Genomic DNA, 16,390 nt, shown 5'->3' with positions numbered 1-16,390 from the left:
TGTATGTCAGCTTTATCCAATCTATCACCTACACCTCAGCCCTATCTAATCCATCTCCTGTACCTCAACCCTCTCCACTCCACCTCCTGTACCTCAGCCCTATCCAATCCATATCCTGTACCTCAGCTCCATCCAATCCATTTCCTGTACCTCAGCCCTATCCAATCCATCTTCTGTACGTCACCTTATCCATTCCATCTCCTGTACCTCAGCCCTATCCAATCCACCTCCTGTACCTCAGATCTATCAAATCCACCTCCTGTACCTCACCCCAATCCAATCCATCTCCTGCACCCATGCCCTATCCAATCCATCTCCTGTACCTCAGCCCTATCCAATCCATCTCCTGTACCTCAGCCCTATCCAATCCATCACCTGTACCTCAGCCCTATCCAATCCATCTCCTGTACCTCAGCCCTATCCAATCCATCTCCTGTACATCAGCCGTATCCAATCCATCTCCTGTACCTCAGCCCTATCCAATCCATCTCCTGTATCTCAGCCCTATCCAATCCATTTCCTGTACCTCAGCCCTATCCAATCCATCACCTGTACCTCAGCCCTATCCAATCCATCTCCTGTACCTCAGCCCTATCCAATCCATCTCCTGTACCTCAGCCCTATCCAATCCATCTCCTGTACCTCAGCCGTATCCAATCCATCTCCTGTACCTCAGCCCTATCCAATCCATCTCCTGTACCTCAGCCCTATCCAATCCATCTCCTGTACCTCAGCCCTATCCAATCCATCTCCTGTACCTCAGCCGTATCCAATCCATCTCCTGTACCTCAGCCCTATCCAATCCATCTCCTGTACCTCAGCCCTATCCAATCCATCTCCTGTACTATCAGCCCTATCCAATCCATCTGTTGTACCTCAGCCCTATCCAATCCATCTGTTGTACCTCAGCTCTATCCAACCCTTCACCTGTATGTCAGCTCTATCCAATCCATCACCTGTACCTCAGCCCTATTCACTCCATCACCTGTACCTCAGTCTTATCCACTCCATCAGCTGTACCTCAGCTCTATCCAATCCATCTCCTGTACTCCTGCAATATTCAATCCATCTCCTGTATCTCAGCCCTATCCAATCCATCTCCTGTACCTCAGCCCTATCCAATCCATCACCTGTACCTCAGCCCTATCCAATCCATCTCCTGTACCTCAGCCCTATCCAATCCATATCCTGTACCTCAGCTCCATCCAATCCATTTCCTGTACCTCAGCCCTATCCAATCCATCTCCTGTACCTCAGATGTATCCAATCCATCTCCTGTACCTCAGCCCTATCCAAACCATCTCCTGTACCTCAGCCCTATCCACTCCATCTCCTGTACCTCAGCCCTATCCAATCCATCTGTTGTACCTCAGCCCTATCCAATCCAGCTGTTGTACCTCAGCTCTATCCAACCCTTCATCTGTATGTCAGCTCTATCCAATCCATCACCTGTACCTCAGCCCTATTCACTCCATCACCTGTACCTCAGTCTTATCCACTCCATCAGCTGTACCTCAGCCCTCTCTACTTCATCTCTTGCACCTGAACTCTATCCAATCCATCTCCTGTACCTCAGCCCTATCCAATCCACCTCCTGTACCTCAGATCTATCAAATCCACCTCCTGTACCTCAGCCCTATCCAATCCATCTCCTGTACCTCAGCCGTATCCAATCCATCTCCTGTACCTCAGCCCTATCCAATCCATCTCCTGTACCTCAGCCCTATCCAATCCATCTCCTGTACCTCAGCCCTATCCACTCCATCTCCTGTACCTCAGCCCTATCCACTCCATCTCCTGTACCTCAGCCCTATCCAATCCATCTGTTGTACCTCAGCCCTATCCAATCCATCTGTTGTACCTCAGCTCTATCCAACCCTTCACCTGTATGTCAGCTCTATCCAATCCATCACCTGTACCTCAGCCCTATTCACTCCATCACCTGTACCTCAGTCTTATCCACTCCATCAGCTGTACCTCAGCCCTCTCTACTTCATCTCTTGCACCTGAACTCTATCCAATCCATCTCCTGTACCTCAGCCCTATCCAATCCATCTCCTGTACCTCAGCCCTATCCACTCCATCACCAGTACCTCAGCCCTATCCACTCCATCACCAGTACCTCAGCCCTATCCACTCCATCACCAGTACCTCAGCCCTATCCACTCCATCTCCTCTACCTCAGCTCTATCCAATCCCTATCCTGTACCTCAGCCCTATCCAATCCATTCCCTACACCTCAGCCCTATCCAATCCATCTCCTGTACCTCACCTTATCCAATCCATCTCCTCTACCTCAGCCATATCCAATCCATCTCCTATACCTCAACCCTATCCACTCCATCTCCTGCACCTCAGCCCTATCCACCCCATCACCTGTACCTCAGCCGTATCCAATCCATCTCTTGTACCTCAGCCCTATCAAATCCACCTCCTGTACCTCAGCCCTATCCAATCCATTTCCTGTACCTCACACCAATCCATTCCATCTCTTGTACCTCAGCTCTATCAAATCTACCTCCTGTACCTCACCCCAATCCAATCCACTCCATCTCCTGTACCTCAGCCCTATACAATCCATCCCGTGTACCTCAGCCCTATCCAATCCATCTCCTGTCTCCCAGAGCTATCCAATCCATCTCCTGTACCTCAGTCCTATCCAGTCCAGCGCCTGTATCTCAACTCTATCCACTTCACCACCTGTACCTCATCCCTATCCAATCCATTCCCTGTACCTCAGCTCTATTCAATCCATCCACATCTCATGACATATTTATACATCAATTTGAAAAAAAACCTTAATTTCATCCTACACTCCAACAGTAACTAACCTGACTCTGACACGATGACAGTAAGGAACATAATCCTGACCATAACTCCACAACAGTAACTACAATGAAACTTTAATCGAAACGAAAGTTTGAGTTGGCATTTCATGTTTGAAAGATCTTTTCCCAGCATAGAATCCCTGACTTCTCCCACATATAACATTACCTGAGGCAGGAATTCAGGAAAACAAATCCTATTTCCAGAGCAGCAGCTGGATTTTTAACCATGATAATGAGAACAACTTTCTTCCTTTTAATTTGCACCGAAGTTAGCCAGGGTTCCCCTGCATTGTAAAATCTGACAGCTTCATCAAGGCAACCAGCTGGGAAATGCAGGAGGTGAGTGCCTTTACATCTGCTTCCTCGATCTAGGCTGTAGAACCGCTAGAATTGGGCACAACAACACTGAGCTTCACCTCAAAGCCTCAAAATCTAAACAACCCACCCCAAAATAAACCAAGGATGTGGCAGCTCCCAAACAATCCTGTTTCTTGTCTTCTATAAATGCCGGAGGAAAGATCACAGAAGCGCTTCACAGGAGGCTCCCAAGCACTGAGGATGTCACCTAGACAGGGGACGAAACATCTGCAACACAAATTCCCAGCTCGGCGAACAGAACCACAACGAGCACCCGAGCTACAAATCTTCTCACAAACTTTGAAATGTTGTAACTGTATCTGTATCCTTACCACTTCCTCTGGCAGTTCATTCCACACACTAACCACTCTATATAAAAATGTCTCCCCTCATGTCCTTTTTAAATCTTTGCCCTCTCACCTTAAAAATATGCCGGCAGGTTTTGAACTCCACAAACCACCCCCCCCCCCCCCACCACCAGTAGGGAAAAGACCCTTGTCATTCACCTTATGTATGCTCCTATGACTTTATAAACCCAAATAAGGTGACCCCTTAACCTCCTACACTCCATTGAACAGAGTCCCAGCCTATTTTTGTATCTCAAACCTTCCATCCATGGTAACATCCTGGTAGTTGTTTTCTGAACCCGCTCCAGCTTAATAATATCCTTCCTATTACAGGAAAACCAAAAGTATATATGGTACTCCATGAGAGGCCTCACACATCCTGTACAAACTCAACATGATGTCCCAACTGGACTCAACAGTCTGAGCAATAAAGGCAAGTATCCCAAACACCTTAACCATCTTGTCTACTTGTGATGCAAATTTCAAAGAGTTATGTACCCTAACCCCTAGGCCTGTGTTCTACAACACTCCCCAGGGCCCTACCATTAACTGTATAAGTTCTGTCCTTGTTTGTTTTACCAAAATGCAGCACCTCCCATTTATCCAAATTAAACTCCATCTGCCACTCCTTAGCCCATTGGCACAATAGATTAGGATCCTTTTGTAATCTTCGGTACCTTCTTCACTGTCTACTATATCACCAACCTTGGTGTCATCTGCAAACTTATTAACCATTCTCCCTTCTAGTTCAACAGCAGAGTACAAGGTGAAACAATGAGATAGCCTGAATGGCTTCAGGATTGAATGGATGTGATCTGTAGACCTTCAGGAGAGCCCTGAGCAGGGAAGGAGCTGAAGGGAATGTTGATTCAATTATTCTAGAATTCCAAACTATTCGGGCAGTCTCCTGACCTCAGATTGTGTTTTGCCATGATCTACCTTCCTTCGCCAGTGGTTTATAACTGTATCAGAAGAACTTTAATGATCACATTTTCCACTTATTGAGCTAGCTTTGCTGAAACTTTGGATTGCACTGACAGGTGCATGTCCTAGTCACTCTGTCTGATTGGTTTGGAATGCTGGAAACAGAACATCAGAAGTCCTATGACACCAGATTATAGTCCAATAGCTTTATTTGAAATCACAGACTTTCAGAGCCCTGCTATTTCGTCAGGTGTAATGACTTCATCTGATGAAGTAGCAGCATTCCAAAAGCTTGTAATTTCATAGATCATAGAATGTTACAGCGCAGTATAGGCCCTTCAGCCCTCGATGTTGTGCCCAACTGTGAAATTAATCTGATGCCCATCTAACCTACACTGTTCCATTACTATCCATATGTATGTCCAATGCCCTTAACGTCAGCGAGTCTACTACTGTTGCAGGCAGGCCGTTCCAAGCCCCTGCTACTCTCTGAGTGAAGAAACTAACCCCGATATCTGTCCGAAATCTATCACCCCTCAATTTAAAGCTATGTCCCCTCGTGTTAGCCTTCACCATCTGAGGAAAAAGGCTCTCACTGTCCACCCTATCTAACCCACTGATTATCTTATACGTCTCAATTAAGTCACCCCTCGACCTTCTTCTCTCCAACGAAAACAGTGTCATTTCCTTTGGCCTTTCCTCATAAGACTATCCTTCCATACCTGGCAATATCCTAATAAATCTCCTCTGAACCCTTTCCAAAGCTTCCACATCCTTCCTATAACGCAATGATCAGAACTGCACGCAGTGCTCCAAGTGTGGCCTTATCATTGTCTTGTACAGCTGAAGCATAACCTTGTGGCTCCGAAACTTAATCCCCCTACCAATAAATGCCAACACACCATATGCCTTCTTAATAATCGTATCAGCCTAGGTGGAAACTTTCAGGGATGTATGCACCCGGACACCAAGATCTCTCTGTTCACCTACACTGCCAAGAATTTTACCATTAGCCCAGTATTCTGCATTCTCGTTACTTCTTCTGAAGTGAACTCCCTTACACTTTTCCACATTAAACTCCATTTGCCACTTCTCTGCCCAGCTCTGCAGCTTATCTATGTCTCTGTGTAACCCACAACATCCTTCAGCACTGTCCACACCTCTGCCTACCTTAGTGTCATCCGTACATTTACCAACCCATCCTTCTATGCCCACAATCCAGATCATTTACAAAAATGACAAACAGCAGTGGCCCCAAAACAGATCCTTGCGGCACACCACTGTTAACTGAGCTCCAGGATGAACATTTCCCATCAACCACCACCCTCTGTCTTCTTTCAGCTAGCCAATTTCAGATAAACCTGTTGGACTATAACCTGGTGTTGTGTTAACTCCTGACCTTGTCCACCCCAGTCCAAGATCGACACCTCCACATCATGAAAACAGATAGCACAACCCCACAGTGAAAAATGCGGCCCCCTCCGTACCCACCCAGCGCTATGATTAAAACAGCCTGATTGGGTCTAAAACATCTTGGGACATCTAAGAGCCTGCAAGGTGCTGAACAAAATGCAAGTTCTTCTTCCTTTGCCTTAGCAGCCATTATTGATTCAATTTCATTTTCACGTTTGCTGAATTATTTTAACATGCCTCGCATGACAGTACAGGAAACTGTAGTCTAATGGTTTTGTATCAGTGTATATAGTAATCTGGAATGATTCGGCAGCTTAAATTCCCCTGTCAACTGGGGAATTTAAATTCTATTAGTAAGTCTGGAGTAAAAAGCAAACGTAGTGACTATGAAATTTCCAAATCAATAAAACCCCTCTGGTGCAGAATGTCCTTTGGGGAAGAAAATCTTTGCCCCCAATCTGGCCTACATGTGACTCTGCATTCTGAAGGATTATAGAATCCTATTTGGCTCAACAAATTCACACCAATCCTCCGAAGAGTATCCCACCCAGACCCATTCCCCATCCCTATTACTTTACATTTCCCTGACTACTGCACCTAACCTACATCCCTGAACATCTTTAGATTGTGGGAGGAAACCCATGCAGACAAAGGGAGAATGTGCAAACTCCACACAGTTACTTGAGGCTAGAACCAAACCCAAGTCCCTGGCGCTGTGAGGCAGCAGTGCTAACTACTGAGCCACCATGCCAGATCCTGACAGATAACAATGTGTTTGACCCTTGGCTCTGTGAAATGGCCAAGCGTGGCACTAAATAATTCTGAGCTGCACAATGCACTTCCTCTTCAAATATCATGCAGCATATTTGTTGTGAATTTTTTTATTTGATACTGTGTGGATGATCCTGGGGCATACAAGCCCAAAAATTCATTTGTTCCAGTCTCTGCCTGGAGTTCAGGAACAGCACTGAATTTAAGGAATTCTTAAAATGCTACTGTCCGAATGCAGCACTGAATGTACATTAGTAACTCTTTCATACCTTCATTATAAGGCTCTTAATATGTCACATGTTCTTTCTGTCGAGAGGATCCATAACTAGAGGTGAGAAGTTCAAAAGATTGCAATGGGAGATGAGTTTTTTCCACTTGGAGACTTATAGGGATCTTGAATACTTGACCTCAAAAGGTGTTGAGAGCTGATTCCATTAATATTGTAACAGGGAGCTGCCCAGGTACTTAGGAATGAGAGAGATGGACAAAAAATAGGGCCTTGGGACTAAATATGACAGCTACTTCAAAAACCAGCGTAGGTATAGGGGTGGAATGGCATGCTTCTGTGTTGTAAGTTTTTATGATTGATTTCTCTGTATATCTGGCCCTCAGTTATAAGGTTTTTTTTTAACATTCACTCAACCTGCTTTCCTGACCCCCAAGTTAGATGGTATTATTCATCATTCCTTCTCCTTGTGTTGTTTCTCCATCTTTGATCTTCTGTGCTAGTTATTTACAGACCCATCTCCATCTCTGCAGAGCAGCTCCGATGAAGAGTTGCCTAGACTCGAAATGTTAGCTTGCTCTCTCTCCATTAATGCTGTCTGATCTGCTGTGATCTCCAGCATTTGTTGTTTTCGGTACAACTCCCACCTCACTTTTCTCTGCAACGTCTTTGAATATCCTCACTTCTCAAATCCATACACATCTTCCCTACAGTCCCATGTTTGAATCTGTCCAATCAGAAAGGCTTGCATTGCTGTAGCACCTAGCTGCAGGACCATCTGAAGCTCCTGACAGCTAGTGAATTAAATTGGAAAGTGTGTTCATTGTTGGAGGAAGGTGTTTATGGTGTAGAGGTTATTCTCTCCCTTTGGGGCTAGATACTTTAGGTTCATGTTCCTCTGATCAAACTGTTGGCCACAGAAGATGTGTTCGTAATGTTGCCATGGAGTGATTATCAGCCTGTAAACCTTTCCTAATCGCCTGATGCTGGGTGCGGATAACAGGAGATGGTTTCCTGGCCAGCCATAATGTAAAAGGAGTATTTCTGTTTCGGGAATAACTGATAAAGTACTAGACCAGAGAAGTTGCCTAAATTCCTGGGGAAACATGTTCAAGTGCCACTTTGGCACCTTGTGGAATTTAAATTCAGTTCATAAATCCAGAACGTAAAGTGCCTGCCATCATAACCATAACAATTATCATTGAATGTTGTTCACTAATATTTTTGGGGAGGGAAATCTGCCATCCTTGACCTGGAAGTTCCTGGGTGACAACACTGTCATTGAGCGTCTGAGGAGATGCATTTCTCAACATCGTCAGTTCTCCTGTTCCTCGGATGCTGCCTGACCTGCTGTGCTTTTCCAGCACCACACCTCTCAACTCTGATCTCCAGCATCTGCAGTCCTCATTTTCTCATAGTCTCTGTTTTCTGTTAGCCAGCTTATTTTCCTATCTGTGCTAAAGAGGCAATACATACTAATCCTCAGCTATCACACTCTTCCATCCCTTCACAGCACTGCAATGGCCCTGAGCAAACATCCACCAGATGACAATGATGACATTAAATTATGCTTTCCACTTTCTTCTTGAACTCTCTGCGGTCTTTGACACATTGACCAGACCTCCCTTCGCTACCATTACCCACAGTTGTCCAGCGAGGCCCTAACCAGCATCATGGTGAAGCAAAATTGCTGTTGTATAGCACCTTCAATATGAGATAACATCCAGACGTGCTTCTCAGGAGCGATTATCAAACAAAATTTGACATGGGCCCATGTAGAGTCATAGAATCATACAACATGGAAATGACTCTTCGGTCCAGCCTGTCCACGCTGACCAGATATCCTAAATTAACCTAGTCCCATTTGCCAGCATTTGGCCCATATCCCTCCAAACTCTTCCTATTCATATACCCATCCATATGCCTTTTAAATGCTGTAATTGTACCAGCCTCCACCACTTCCTCTGGCAGCTCATTCCATACACGTACCACCCTGTGTGTGAAAAAGTTGCCCCTTAGGTCCATTTTATATTTTTCCGCTCTCACCCTAAACCTATGCCCTCTATGGACTCCCCACCCCATGAAAAAGACCTTGTCTATTTATCCTATCCATGCACCTCATGATATTATAAATCTTTGTAAGGTCACCCCTCAGCCTCTAATGTTCCAGAGAAAACAGCCCTAGCCTAATTCAACCTCCCCCTCTAGCTCAAACCCTCCAGCCCTAGCAACATCCTTGTAAATCTTTTCTGAACTCTTTCAAGTTTCACAACATCCTTCCAATAGGAGGGAGAGCAGAATTGCACTCAGTATTCCAACAATGGTCTAACCAATGTCCAATACAGCCACAACATGACCTCCCAACTCCTGTACTCAATGCTCTGACTAATAAAGGAAAGCATACCTTCTTCACTACCCTATCTACTCGCGACTCCACTTGCAAGGAGCTATGAACCTGCACTCCAAGGTCTCTTTGTTCAGGAACATTCCCCAGTACCTTACCATTATGAATGGGGATAATCAGGTTATAACCAGAGGCCGGCTTAAAGAACTGGTTTAAGTAGTATGTTGAAGGAGGTAGGCAGGTGGAGAGATTTACCTTCCAGTCTTTTGTGTTCTGTGCCTCATGAAGTCTAAGATTATTAATATGACCTTTTTAACAGCAATGTTATTTTGTCAATAATGTGTATTTTGCTGTGCTTTTGCTACAGGACACATCTGTCTTCGTACATTGATCCCGGATTGAACATCGAGCCATACATTATTCTGAGCCCTAAACAGCTCCTGTGCAAACAGGCTGGAAGATATTTCCAGAAGAATGTGAGAAACATCTAGGTAATCCACAGAGTGGCATAGAGAAAGACCACAACCTGTTAATCCTAGATGTGATCTGAGGCTATGCATGAAGCAAGATGGTAGGGCTAACAATGGGTTTGTACAGGTCCTGAAAGTGGTCATGCAGCTCAAAAACGATGACAGATTCAAAGTGAGAAAATCTGTGGCCAGCCAAGCCACTGCTACATTAGCCAGACCCAAGCCGAGCAGTGAGTACTGGTAAGGAACCTAACTCCTATTTAAGGGCAATAGTTGAAATATTGGAATATTCAAATCAACAGTTACACATAAATATTGACATTACCTTTTGTAAAAATATAAAGACTTTCCCAATTCTCCTACAAATAGTACACGTAATCTTTTCTAACAACGTAAAAGAACAGGCAGGCAATGTTCCCACTGTGCAGCAAACCCTGTGTCCCGGCACAAGGCAGCTTTCGGTCACCAGCTAGTATGGCAATACAAGTATAATTCAAAAGGCCAGAACACTTAAATCAAATAGATCGCACTGATTTGAGAAAGAAGGCTATTAGAGGAATCAGCCCAAACACTGCTTTTCAGACAAACAGACGAATTAGGCCCAGACATAAACTATTCCACCCTTCGAACCGGCTCCATCACTCCATAAGACCGTTGCTGATATGGTTAGTCCATATTCTCACTGACCCTTATCACTTTTCACCCATTTGGTTCAGAGGAATCAATTTACCTCTGTCTTCAAATTATTCAAAGGCTGCTGCTTCCACCACCTTTTGAGGAAGAGAGTTCCAAAGACTCATGACACTGTGAGAGAAGACTTGTCCACTTCACTGTTTTAAAGAGGTGAGCCATTATTTTTAAACAGTGAACCCTCAGTTTCATAATTCTGCCTCAAGAAACAGCCTTTTCACATCCATCTGGTGAAGACCCCACTGCATTTTACATTTTACAATTAAGCTGCCACTGACTCTTCTAAACATGTACTACTTTTCATCATAAAACAACCCAATCACTCCAGGACTAGTTCAGTACACCATCTGTGAACTGCTTCTCATGCTTTTACATCCTGTTTAAATAAGAAGAGCAATACTGCACAGATTACTACTGATGTTGTCTCTGTAGTGCCCGGTGTAACTCTGGAGAATTGTATTCGCTGCAGTATAGCTCCCCCACACACTGACTCTCACAGGGGTACAGTCTCCCACACACACTGATTCTCACTGGGGTACAGCTCCCACACACACTGACTCTCACCGGGGTACAGCTCCCATACACACTGACTCTCACTGGGGTACAGCTCCCACACACACTGACTCTCACTGGGGTACAGTCCCACACACACTGACCCTCACTGGGGTACAGCTCCCACACACACTGACTCTCACTGGGGTACAGTCCCACACACACTGACTCTCACTGGGGTACAGTCCCACACACACTGACTCTCACTGGGGTACAGTCCCACACACACTGACTCTCACTGGGGTACAGTCCCACACACACTGACTCTCACTGGGGTACAGCTCCCATACACACTGACCCTCACTGGGGTACAGCTCCCACACCCACACCCATTGACTCTCACTGGGGTACAGCTCCTACACACACTGACTCTCACTGGGGTACAGTCCCACACACTGACTCTCACTGGGGTACAGTCCCACACACACTGACTCTCACTGGGGTACAGTCCCACACACACTGACTCTCACTGGGGTACAGCTCCCATACACACTGACCCTCACTGGGGTACAGTTCCCACACACACTGACTCTCACTGGGGTACAGCTCACACACACACTGACTCTCACTGGGGAACAGCTCCCACACACACTGACTCTCACTGGGGTATAGCTCCCACACACACTGACTCTCACTGGGGAACAGCTCCCAAACAGTGACTCTCACTGGGGTACAGCTCCCACACACACTGACTCTCACTGGGGTACAGCTCCCACACACACTGACTCTCTCACTGGGGTACAGCTCCCACACACACTGACTCTCACTGGGGTACAGTCTCTCACACACTGACTCTCACTAGGGTACAGCTCCCACACACACTGACTCTCACTGGGGTACAGCTCCCAAACAGTGACTCTCACTGGGGTACAGTTCCTTGTGCACCATCATGACTGTACTTTGTCTGTATACTTGATCAGGGACTATTAGTTTTGATCGTGGTTACTCTGTCTATTGGCACAGGTTTCTTCATACTGATGTTTTTGTCAAACTGTGTATTCTGGTGAGTTAAATCAAGTCTTTTAAGACCCGAATAGGCAACATTAACAAGATCTGTAGCAGCTCAACTTACAATCCAACAACTTTGGGAGCAGCTATCATTCCGGCTCAGTGAAAATGTTGTTAACCTGCAACAGAGATGTAATTGGGGCCATTTTCTGCCCATAAACATCCTTCTCAATACATAAGTGAACAGTAAAGATCCACAAAGTGCAGCATCACTGTGACGTGAGAAGGACTGATCTACAACGGGGTTCATATGGAACTGATGAATAACCTTCTTCGCTTGCCTTTTTTCTTGAGCAACATGATTCCAGACAAAGCTTTCCCCAGCCCAGCAGTCCAGCATGCTGCTCCAATATGAAGACTTGGTGCCTGGGAATCTTTCCAGTGACTTTATTTAAATAGTTCGCCTGCATTCCTGAAGACTGGGCATCAAACTAAAGGCATCAAACTGACATGAATCTACAAAAAAACAAATCATCTGCATTTATTTGTTTTGAAAAGGTCAGCTGAAGTAGAATGGGGTTTTCTGAATGTTCTGTACTGCATTGTACATGTACTAGAAAGCTAAAGGAAAACAGTGAATCCAAAATACCATGAACCCAAACTCTGAACCTCAAGCACCAAACACTGAAACACCAATGTTATAGACTGCAAAAAGTGAAGCCATACAGCTTGCTCCCCGAAAACACTGAACCCCAGCTGTCGAGATGGAATAAGGCTACATTCCAATTTTGCTAACATTCCCCTCCATTCAGACAAACCAAGAAAAAATAACTCCCAGGTAAATGCCAGGAACACTTCCCTAACATGAGTCTGTCTTAATAAAAGAAATACCTGAGTGTGTATCTATCATTGGATGGATCACTGGCAGCAAAGTTCATTAAATTAAACATGTTCAAGAAATTGTGTTAAATGTGTGCATTTCAGATTCCAGGATACTGAGAGCAAGGAAACTGCTTTATCATGGCAAGCACCTGAGTCTGGTGCTTCTGAAATTGTTCATTTTGTTTCATGTTCTATGCTTTTCCGTCTTTTGATTCTTTCTGAGAGTATTGCCAAATAAATATGTTGCTTGAAAAGTTTGGGCACATTGTTTTTGAATAATGCAATAGAAAAGTTGAAAATAATTTGTGACACCCCAACTGACTGCCAATATGGCCAGTTCAATATCAATTATGTTTTGTCCTACAAGTTGCTGTCTCTGTTGGTTGGAAGGTTCAGGGAGGAACTGAAAACAAAAGAAGCAAACAAACTGTATGAGAAGAGACTGATAACAACAAAAAAGGTGAATCCAGAAGTTCTGTATAGACACAAAAAGTAAAACCATAGTCAATAAAAGGAAGGGGATGATCAGAAACTATAAAGAGGATTTACACATGGAAGCAATAGGCCCGGCTGAATATTTAGCAGCAGTTTCCTCTGGAAAAGAGATTGCCCCAATCATAGAATCCCTACAGTATGGAAATAGGCCATTTGGCCCAACAAATCCATACCAACCCTCTGAAGAGCGACGCATTTGCCCTATTACTCTACATTTACCTCTGAATAATGCACCCAACCTACACATCCCTGAACACTATGGGCAATTTAGCTTGGCCAATTCACCTAAACTGCACATCTTTGGATTGTGAGAGGAAACCCATGCAGACACAGGGAGAATGTGCAAACTCCACCCAGATAGTCCCCAAGGCCTGAATCAAACCTGGGTCCCTGGCGCTGTGAGGCAGCAGTGCTAACCACTGTGCCACCCCATAGTGAACAACAAGATTGTTTAGACACTTGAAAGGTTTAAAATTGAAAAGGAGATGGTATTGGATAGGCTTTCCACACTTAAATGTTGTTCGGGCACCAGGACCAATTGAGATGCATCCAAGGATACTGAGGGAAGTAACACAGGAAATTGCAGAGGCATTGGTCATAAATTTTCAATCTTCTCTGGAATTAGAGGTGGTGCCAGAGGGTTCACAGTACTGCCTTTGCTGTTTGAATTCATGTATCGCTGGACATTGGAGTGCGTGTGGGAAAATTAAACAAACAGTGAAATTCACAAGTGATCTTGGAGGAACTGTTTGGGCGAAGTTCACAGCACAGAAACAGATAAGTTAATTGTTTTAAGTGGCCTACAGAAAGTCTGCAGTAGTGAGTAGAGCGGGTTCTTTCTTGATTATATGTTTTTGAGATATGTCTCTTGATTAAACTTAAAATATAAGCCGTAACTATTAATCTAACCTGGGGCAGTGTTTTGTAGAGGAATAAGACGGTGTTATTTTCTGCGTCTGTAGATTGTGAAGGAGCAAAAATGGCCTTTAGTAGAGTAATATGTGCTTCTTGTCAGATGTGGGAGTTTAAAGAGAGTTTTCTTAACCAAAGCCTCAATTTCTTTAGTCATCCAGCATTCCCTATATCTACCAGCCTTTCCTTTCACCCTAATAGGAATATACTTTCTCTGGATTCTCATTATCTCATTTCTGAAGGCTTCCCATTTTCCAGTCATCCCTTTACCTGCGAACGTTTGCCCCCAATCAGTTTTTGAAAGTTCTTGCCTATTACCGTCAAAATTAGCCTTTCTCCAATTTAGAACTTCAACTTTTAGATTTGGTCTATCCTTTTCCATCACTATTTTAAAACTAATAGAACTATGGTCGCTTGCCCCAAAGTGCACCTTTCAATAACACCTCAGTCACCTGCCCTGTCTTTATTTCCTAAGGGGAGGTCAAGTTTTGCACCTACTGAAAATTTTCTTGTACACATTTAACAAATTCCTCTCTATCAAAACCCTTAGCACTAAGGGTCCCAGTCTATGTTTGGAAAGTTAAAATCCCCTACTATAACCACCCTATTATTCTTACAGATAACTGAGATCTCCGTACAAATTTGTTTTTCTGACTAATAGAGGATCTATAATAAAATCCCAATAAGGTGATCATCCCTTTCTTATTTCTCAGTTCCACCCAAGTAACTTCCCTGGATGTATTTCCGGGTGTATCCTCCCTCAGCACAGCTGTAATGCTATTCCTTATCAAAAGCTCCACTCCCTCTCCTCTCTTGCCTTCCTTTCTATCCTTCCTATAGCACTTATATCATGGAACATTAAGCTGCCAGTCCTGTCCATCCCTGAGCCATGTTTCTGTAATTGCTATGATACCCCAGTCCCATGTTCCTAACCATGCCCTGAGTTCATCTGCCTTCCTTGTTAGGCCCCTTGCATTGAAATAATGCAGTTTAATATATTAGTCCTACCTTGTTCTCTATCCCTGTCTGTTTGACTCACTTCTGTTCTCAACTGTACCAGTCTCAGATTGATCTCTTTCCTCACTATCTCCCGGGGTCCCACCCCCCGACCTTACTAGTTTAAATCCTCCCGAGCAGCTCTAGCCCCCTTCCAATTTAGGTGCAAGTTGTACTTCTTGTACAAGACACTTCTACCCCAGAAGAGATTCCAATGATCCAAAAATGTGAATCCTTCTCCCAAACACCAACTCCTCAGCCATGCATTCATCTGCTCTATCCTCATATTCCTACCCTCACTAGCTCGTAGCACTGGGAGTAATCTAGACATTACTACTCTCAAGGACCTTTTTAAATTCCTGCCTAACTCTCTGTAATCTCCCTTCAGAATCTCAACCTTTTTCCTTCCGATGTCATTGTTTCCCATGTGTACAATGACCTCCTGTTGGCCCCTCTCCCCCTTGAGAATATTCTGCACCTTCTCTGAGACATCCTTAATCCTGGCACCAGGAAAGCAACACACCATTCTAATTTTTTGCTGCTGACCACAGAATCATCTGTCTGTACCTTGGACTAGAGTCCCCTAACACAATTAATCTCTTGGGACCTGACGTACCCCTCATTGCATTAGAGCCAGTCTACTTGGCTGTTTGTGCTCCATTCCCCTGTGAATCAATAACCCCCTACATTTTCCAAAACAGCATACTTGTTTGAAATGGGGATAACCACAGAAGACTCCTACATTAACTGCCTACCAAGATAATGTGTTTTACTGGTTAGGGATTCCAAAACTAGGGGCAAAGTCTGAGAATTAGGGCCAGACTGTCAGGAGAAATATTAGGAAGTACTTCTACATACAAAGGGTGTTAAAGTTTTGGAACTCTCTACCACAAATTACAGTGGATGCTGGAGCTGGTACGTTTGTTTGTGAATATTGTGTCACCATACTAGGTAACATCATCAGATGCAAACAGACTTACCAGGTTAGAGAGGAAGTCAACAACCTCAGAAGAAAAAGAATAGAATACCTTTTATTGTCTAATGGGCCAAGGCAAGTGTATGGAGTTAAAGTACAGGTCAGCCATGAACTCACTGATTTGTTTTCATTCACGGGATGGAGACATTGTTGGCTTGGCCAGAGAGAGCCCACCTCATTGCTGTGGGTCTGGAGTCACATACACTTGCAGCATCACAGGTCTAGCAGAGACATGATGGGCCGAATGGACTCCTGTGTA

The sequence above is a fragment of the Chiloscyllium punctatum genome, chromosome 49 (assembly GCF_047496795.1).
Source record: "Chiloscyllium punctatum isolate Juve2018m chromosome 49, sChiPun1.3, whole genome shotgun sequence".
Taxonomy (NCBI): domain Eukaryota; kingdom Metazoa; phylum Chordata; class Chondrichthyes; order Orectolobiformes; family Hemiscylliidae; genus Chiloscyllium; species Chiloscyllium punctatum.
This window is presented reverse-complemented; position numbering follows the sequence as displayed.